The following is a 7500-nucleotide window of genomic DNA, read 5'->3' on the forward strand; positions in this document are numbered from 1 at the left end:
ACTCTGACGTCTTTGTCCAGGGGATTGTATAATATTATCAACCCTTCCGCACATGGTTATATTCACATTTAGAAATTCCAACACATGTTCTTCTTCTCCTCCTTCTGCGTCCATGGACTGAAACTCCCCCGTTTTTTGTGTGGTTTTTATTGCACGTGTATGACCATTTTTACCCCGCCATTTAGGCAGCCATACGCCGTTTTCGGAGGATGCATGCTTGGTATCTTCGTGTTTCTATAACCCACCGAACTCTGACATGGATTACAGGATCTTTTACGTGCGCACTTGGTCTTGTGCTTGCGTGTAAACACGAAGGGGGTTAAGTCACTCGCAGGTCTGCACATGTTTTGACCTGGGAGATCGGAAACATCTCCACCCTTAACCCACCAGGCGTTAGTGGCCGGGATTTGAACTTACGACCTTCCGATCAAGAGGCCGATGTCTTCTTCTCTTCTTCTCGTTCGCTCCTTCGAGACGGCCAATGTCTTATTTACAAGGCCCCTGCGCTCGTCAACACATGTTTGAGTTATCACTTGAACTGTGCCCGTGACAACTCTGCGAATATAGGTCGTTGGATTTGTTCTCCTTTGAAATTAACAAATCGAGCAAACACAGCAATACACTGAGGAAACGAATAAGCAAATTGTGTAAGAAGTCAGATTAGACCATGTTTGCGTTCATATGTACGTTGTATGTATGTATGTTATTATTGTTTTATTTGTTTCATTCATTTTTCGTCAGTGTTAAGGCACGTACATTTGAATTTTCTAAGAGGAAAAAAACAGGTTAGAAAACAATGTGTTGGCTGATAAGTCGTCGCTGAAGGTGTTCCTATGGGGGGACCTCGTAGTCTGTACCTGCAACATGTTAAAAAAAAATGATTAAAAACAAAGCCATGTAGTCATTGTACAAACTGGTGCATTAAAACATGTCAAGAAGCTGCGAAAGAATAAATTCAACCACCTTATAACTTCACGTAATACTAGCATCACAAGGATCATATTTTTCTCCGAAGTTATCTTAAAACCAAATAATTATAGCAACACTCTTAGTTAGAGTTTTCCTTTGTTCGGGCGAAGAGCTGTCATTGTCAGTTTTAAGATAAGTATAGACATTGGTTGTAATTTTTCAAAACCAAAATGCAAGTTAAGCTTTCTCTTGGGAAAGAAAAACTAGCTTCTCTAAGGAAAGATGTACGCTATCCAGTTAACCGGGTTTTTTTCCCGTATGCGCGCGAACAAGCGCTCGTGTGTCCAAATCTTGAGATGTTCGCAGTAACATTCAGATCTTCATTGCGTATGCAAGTACACCGGGAGTTGTGAACACCAATAAGAGTCCGCAATGCAAGTCGACTCTTGGAAATATATTGCTCAGATAAAAATAAAATTTGACCAGAAGAAAGACTAATCTTTAAATTAAATACACGTATATTTCTGACCAAACAAATGCTGTTTAACATCTGGACAATACCACTGAAAATATATCCTTAACTTTTTTTGCTCGGTGTACATGCAGTGCTTACCGTCGTGTGCTGGTGCCACGCCATCATGCTGTCCAAGCTCTGAATACGTGGACGTCATGCCAACATCAGACATCTGCAGGCTGGCATAGTCCCCGGGCTGTCCTGAAAGGCCACAGTAAACTGATGTGAATGTGTCAGACAAGGTGAAACGAGAAGATAGCTTCACAAGTGTCAACCACCGCAAGTCTGTGCAGACTTTCAAGAGGGAGAAGAGAATCTTACTAGTTGGTGAATGAAATACATTGAAATATACAGCCTGGCAACGTTTTAGACATGTTTGTTTTGTTTTGGTCGTTGCTTAGTTAATTTCACAGAATAAAGGCACATGCAGACATCCCCATGGAGATGTCTTCCGTAAGCTTCCTGTGCAGAGTTGACATTACATTTTGTGTACGTAAAAAAGCATGTTTTTGTTGTTGTTACTTTTATTTTATTTTTGGTTGTAGTTTTTGTGTGTGTTGCTTTTGTTTTTGTTAAGGGGGGGGGGGGGGTTGACCCAAACAGAAATATGCTTATCCCACGTTGAAGCTTTGGCAGATATGTCGACATTCACAAGGTGGTCTTCACGGGGAGGATGGCTCCGTTCTTTCTCGTCAAAATGTTGCAGTACCAGTCACAACTTCTGATGCAATGGCCTTTGCCGCCATCTACGTTCACGATGTAAGCAGCGTTTGGACTGAGTAACCTTTTTCTTAGTTTATCCGTGTTGTGTGCGTTGTTTATGGACTGGATCCTGTTTTATATGTGTGTGTCTGTGCTACGCTAGTTCTTTGTTTAATTTTCATTTCGTGATGTTTATGCTTTCGATGAGGATTGCAGATCTTATGTCTTGACATTACATAAATGTATAAAACACTTACATCTATTTATGGGACTAGACATGATATTTATTAGTATCTATTATCATTCAAAGAACAAGCACAGTTTGTTTAACATTTGAGTGAAATACTTTTGTTAACGACGAATGGTGATACCATAGCCTGTTAACCTTACCAGGTTGTGCCTGTGTAGCAGTGCTTCTGTGAGCGAGTTCGCTGTACACAGATCTCAGTCCAACCTCGGACATATGTAGACTGGCGTATGGACTTTTTGTGAATGCTGAAATCAACGTAATGGTAGGATGGAAGGATGAATGAAAGAATGATGGATAGAGTACTAACACGGTACAAATTTAAATTATGAAATTTCAAATGTCAAGATTGTGGAAAACGTTGAAACAATCTTGTGATCGAGAAAAATGGACTATGAGTCCTGATTGACACTGACACGTGTTTCACCGTTGGCTCAATTCACCTTTTCCCCTCGTTTGCTTAGCTTGATTATGTTAATGAACATCCTACACAATCATGCCCTTGATAAAGTGAACTCCTTAACATCAACATGCGAAACCAAAACGAACGAATTTACATAGTTCAGAAGTAATTGCAAAGAAAGCCTCTTTTCGTTTATTGAAATAAGATTGCCTTATTACCGTCATTAGCAGAATCATCTGTAACAGCTGAGTTTTCGTGAACTTCACTTTCCACCGCAGTTCTGTAAAAAGCAAAAAAGGATATTACATATGGCAGGGGCGTTGTAATACAGTCAATCATTGACCGAACAACTCGATTGTAAAATCACTCGACTCCGTAAATTAAACTAGAAGCTTGCCAGTGCGTATTTCAATGGCATTTTCTTTACAAAGGTTTATACGGTAAATTCAAGAGGCAAGTACGGTCGAGCATTAACATAAATAAGCTCTTCAGCACAAGGCGTGGAAAACAAGAGGAATAAGAATACATCGCAGGCACACAGACCATCAACAAGGATTCAACGGCTAAGAGAGAGAAAGAGAGAGAGAGAGAGAGATAGAGAGAGAGAGAGAGAGAGAGAGAGAGAGAGAGAGAGAGAGAGAGACAGAGAGAGAGGCAGAGAGAGGGAGAGGGAGAGAGAGAGAGAGAGAGAGAGAGAGAGAGAGAGAGAGACATACAGAGAGAGAGAGGTTAATGCATGCACATACAGTTGTCCAGAGAGAAGAATGAAACACCTAAGATCCCTTCACGTTCCTGCTGAACACACGGGTACAGTTGGTTAATCAAGTTTAGTTTCCCTTGTTGTAGATAGGGCAGAACGTGCATGAAAAAGCTCTGATCTCCAAATAAAGAGGGGAACAGAAAACAAAAACAAAAAAAAAGCTCTTCGCTGCGATATCTTTCGCTGAATGTGGTTGATCAAAACAACTTATCACATACCCGATTTCAACATGGCAAAAAGAAAACGTCGAAGAAAAGAACTGCCTGATTGAAATTTACTCACGTTTGTCTGGTTTTATCAGATCTCTGAAAGCACCCTTGAAACAAGAACCATACACACACACACACACACACACACACACACACACACACACACACACACACACACACACACACACACACACACACACACACACACATGTATTTAAACAGAACAAAGATTGCATGCTTAAATTTTAACAATAATAGATATAGGGATTATCCTTTCAGCAGTGTGGCCGGAAGAAATCCAACAGCGCTACGATATCCCTTAAATCACGCAAGCGCGCTCACACACACACACACACACACACACACACACACACACACACATACACACACACACACACACACACACACACACACACACACACACACACACACACACACACACACACACACACACACACAGATAGAAAGACAGAAGGGCGGAGGAGAGAAAGAAGACGGGTGGTTAGCCACATAGTCAGACAGTTCCCTGAATCATTAACTTACTCTTAAAAACGAGGAAAACGACCACGACGACCACAACGATAACAACGACGACTGCAGCTGCAACACCACCGCCAACCGCAGCGCTTGGAAACGGGTCATGGTCTGGTGTCTCTTCCGGTTGTGCTGTGACACAAATCATCTCGTGCAGTTAGTATTAGCAGACATAATTTAAGGCAAACATATTCAAAGTTAAAACCTCTCTCTCTCTCTCTCTCTCTCTCTCTCTCTCTCTCTCTCTCTCTCTCTCTCTCTCTCTCTCTCTCTCTCTCTCTCTCTCTCTCTCTCACACACACACAGCAGAAAACACACGAACAAGTCAAATAAGACAGGAAGACAGTCAGCCAAACGAACACGGACACACACAGACAAAAAATATTTCTCTTGGTCACCAATAGCGGTTCTTTCTGTCAAATGAAAGATTCATTGTCACACTATTATAGCCCAAACATTACGGACACACATGCACTCACTCTTACAAACAGAACAGATATGTAGAGTAAAGGTGGCCTACCTCGTGTGTAACCATCAGTGGCAGCAGTTGAAAACGACGACACTCCTGAAAACAAAGAAAATAAACTAATCAATCGTTTCAACTACACTTTCAACCTCATTTTTATTTACCAATCCGTATGAAATGTAAAAGCCTTTTTGTGTGTGTCGTAAAAAGGATTTCTAAATCTTTAAATGGCAATTCCAGCGTCACTGTCGTGGCATCAGCACAAAAAATCAGACATTATTTGCCATAAAAGCAATATTCATAATGTTTTTATTAACTCAAATTTGTGCAGAGATTTCCCCAAATATGACAACCTTCCTACCCAAGGTGAAAAATGTTAAGGTAAAAATAGATAAGGGTACTTAACTTGATTTTGAAAAAAAATGTCACAGACGTGGCAAAAATGCTCACCTGCATTTCACTCACTGAGCGAAACTCTAAAATTCTATGAGATTAGTCAACTATATGATGTGATTTTTGGTAGATCATAGTCAAGACATATGATACTTACTGAAATATGAAAACAATTGCAAATATCAAATGTATCCTTCCCACAAGCGGTTAATATGTAGCGTCATTGACGTGGCACTTGAGCGTCACTGACGTGGCACGTGTGAATTTGATGTTCAATAGTAATAATTATTTGTTTGGTGTTAAAATATAGGTAGTTTTACACGGACGATTTTTAACTGATTATTAATCTTCTCAGCCATTGTTGAACCACTGTACGGCTCTTTGTCTCTCAGTCCGTCTGTCCGTTGGTCCCCCCGTTGGTCTACCGACACCATAATTGCCCATCTAAATAACTTGTAAACTAATGATTTGAATTGGAAATTGTCCACATATATTGATACACATTAAAGAAACATATACCTCCAGCAAACATATTTAAAGTATTCCGGGTCAAGGTCACTTCCCAAGGTCACCGGTCAAGGTCACTCGGGTTTTTTTCTTGTACACTTCAGACAACGCCTTGATTTCCAAAAATATTGCATTCAAACGTGGCGGGCGAACAGGTACACATCATCAGAAAGTTAAATGGCTCCTGATTCTAGCTCGAAAACGTCATTTAAACGGTTTTGTATTGAGCAGTCATTATTTTGACGTTCTTGGCTGTCTTTCTTCCCGGCAATTTAACAACCATTATACACTCACGTAAAACAAATGAGTATGTACATTTGACAAGATCCTAAATGTGCAACACACTCTTCCACTTTATTTTTTGTTGGTGTTAGTCGAGAATAGCACGTTAATTGTAAATCTGTACAATCTAAACTCCAATATTGGTGCATGAGAATTAGCGCTACGAAGTATGATCCAAACAAAATGATCAAATGTGATTTTCGCGGAGACTGTTTGGCGTATCTGGCTCAGAGTACAGTAGCCATTAGAAATACTCTCCTCCTACATTGATGCAAAGTCACAAGTGCCCGAGCGAAGTAGCCGCCTTAAGATGGCCTTATTTGGGGTTGGTTTTAAGCTCAGATCTGTCATCTTTTTTGATGTCTTGGAAACAATAAAATGTCTTGACACAAAGTCTTGTTTTCATAGAGGGAATAACTAGAAATCACAAGGAGTAAAATCAGGTCTGTGGAGTGTGTGAGGCAAAGATGGGATTATTTAGACTTTAAGGAATGGAGTTACGGCCCTTATTGTGTGGAGACTGGCATTGTCATGGAAGAGAAGGGAAGTCTGGGTTTAGCAGTTTAGTCGTTGACTGCTGAACTCGTGAGTAAGTTTGGGTAATAAGGTTTCTGCATAGTATGTGACAGTGACAGTTCTGTTAGCAGACAGAATATCGACAGCAACAGGACCTTGGTGATAGCAAAATACAGCGAATAATACTGTTTCTGCTTTGAAAACCGTGCATACAAATTTGGTGCGTCACGTCATTGTGGTCCAATCGCGCATTGTTTTGTGTTTTCTTGCAATAATACAGAAGGAAACCAAAGTCTCTTTATCAGTGACTACTACATTAACACAAGTTTGGGTCTACTTTGTTAAAAACGGTTGAGCGGATCGCGTGCAACAGGAACATGTTGCTACTTCAGTTTCCCTGTCAGCTTATAAGGCATCCATTTTGCGGCCAACTTTTGAAAGTGAAGGTCATTGTGTAGAATTCTGCGGACTGTTCTATATGAAAGTTTAAGTCAGGCACTTTATACTCGTATGTACACGTTTAATCTTAGTTTTGTAAGTTTTGATACAGCAGCTACATTCGTCTTGTTTGAAGAGTTTCCAAAAGTCTTTTTGGCTATTCAGAGTTGTTGTTTTTGCCCCAGTTTTGATTTCCGTTTTATTTTGTCAGATTGTAGAATATGAAGCAGCTTTGATTCATGTAACTTTCTTCACCTTTGTAGAAATGTCCTTTGTGTCATTACCTTGTTACACTCCTGCACAGAAGTGGAGTTGTTCATGGTGCTTGATGAAAGACCCCGTTCTGAAGCATAACTCAAAAGTGACCTAGTTTGATTCCTCGTCATTTATGACGTAGCAACCTAATGACGTCATCTCTGAAAGGTTAACCAGTTAAATGTTTGGCCATTCCAATGATATATTACTTAAGATGATCAGTTACCTGAAACAGTTATAAAAGCGTTTTGATCATTTTTGGGGGATCATACCTCCTTCAAATCACTCAGTTTAATTGCACTACAAATACAAAAATAAAGGCCAAATACTCTCCTTTTTGTGCTCAGCTTTCGCCAGTAACAACT

At 40.2% G+C, this 7500-nt stretch overlaps 1 long non-coding RNA gene across 3 annotated transcripts in view; it reads right to left on the reverse strand.

Moving 5' to 3' along the window:
* LOC138973853 (uncharacterized) overlaps positions 1-7500 on the reverse strand; it is a 9037-nt gene that overhangs the window by 511 nt on the left and 1026 nt on the right. Inside the window, exons 1-7 of one of the 3 annotated variants that reach the window (XR_011458189.1) lie at positions 4799-7010; positions 4288-4410; positions 3818-3851; positions 2994-3055; positions 2516-2620; positions 1523-1624; positions 1-857 (exon numbers count right to left, since the gene is read on the reverse strand). The exon at positions 1-857 is cut by the window's left edge and continues 511 nt beyond it. This is a non-coding gene — a long non-coding RNA (uncharacterized lncRNA). Of the gene's footprint in view, positions 858-1522; positions 1625-2515; positions 2621-2993; positions 3056-3753; positions 3852-4287; positions 4411-4798; positions 7011-7500 lie in introns of those variants that run through there. The other 2 variants (XR_011458191.1, XR_011458190.1) reach the window with 2 other exon arrangements.

The sequence above is a fragment of the Littorina saxatilis genome, linkage group LG8 (genome assembly GCF_037325665.1).
Source record: "Littorina saxatilis isolate snail1 linkage group LG8, US_GU_Lsax_2.0, whole genome shotgun sequence".
In the NCBI taxonomy this organism is placed as follows: Eukaryota; Metazoa; Mollusca; class Gastropoda; order Littorinimorpha; family Littorinidae; genus Littorina; species Littorina saxatilis.